The sequence below is a fragment of the Piliocolobus tephrosceles genome, unplaced genomic scaffold, assembly GCF_002776525.5.
Source record: "Piliocolobus tephrosceles isolate RC106 unplaced genomic scaffold, ASM277652v3 unscaffolded_42428, whole genome shotgun sequence".
Taxonomy (NCBI): Eukaryota; Metazoa; Chordata; class Mammalia; order Primates; family Cercopithecidae; genus Piliocolobus; species Piliocolobus tephrosceles.
The window spans coordinates 15,513-15,923 of record NW_022327008.1 but is presented as its reverse complement, the minus strand read 5'-3'; positions in this window follow the sequence as shown (position 1 = coordinate 15,923).

Below are 411 nucleotides of genomic sequence, written 5' to 3'. Positions count from 1 at the left end.
TGCATCCCCACTGTTCCTACAGATGGGATTTCTGGTGTTACAATCATAAGGCTATTGTTTAAGAATTGTTGGCCAGGTGTGGTGGTTTATGCCTGTAATCCCAGCACTTTGGGAGGCCAAGGTGGGAGGATCGCTTGAGCCCAGGAGTTTGAGACCAGCCTAGGCAGCATGATGAAACGTCATCTCTACAAAAGTGTAAAAACTAGCAGGCATGGCGGCACGCTCCTGCAGCGCCAGCTATTTCTGGAGGCCGAGGGGGAAGGATCACTTGAGCCCAAGAAGCAGAGATTATAGTGAACCAAGATTGCACCACTGCACGCTAGCCTGGGCAATGGAGACCCTGACTCAAAAAAAAAAAAAAAAAATCTGGCCGGGTGTGGTGGCTCATGCCTGTAATCCCAGCACTTTGGG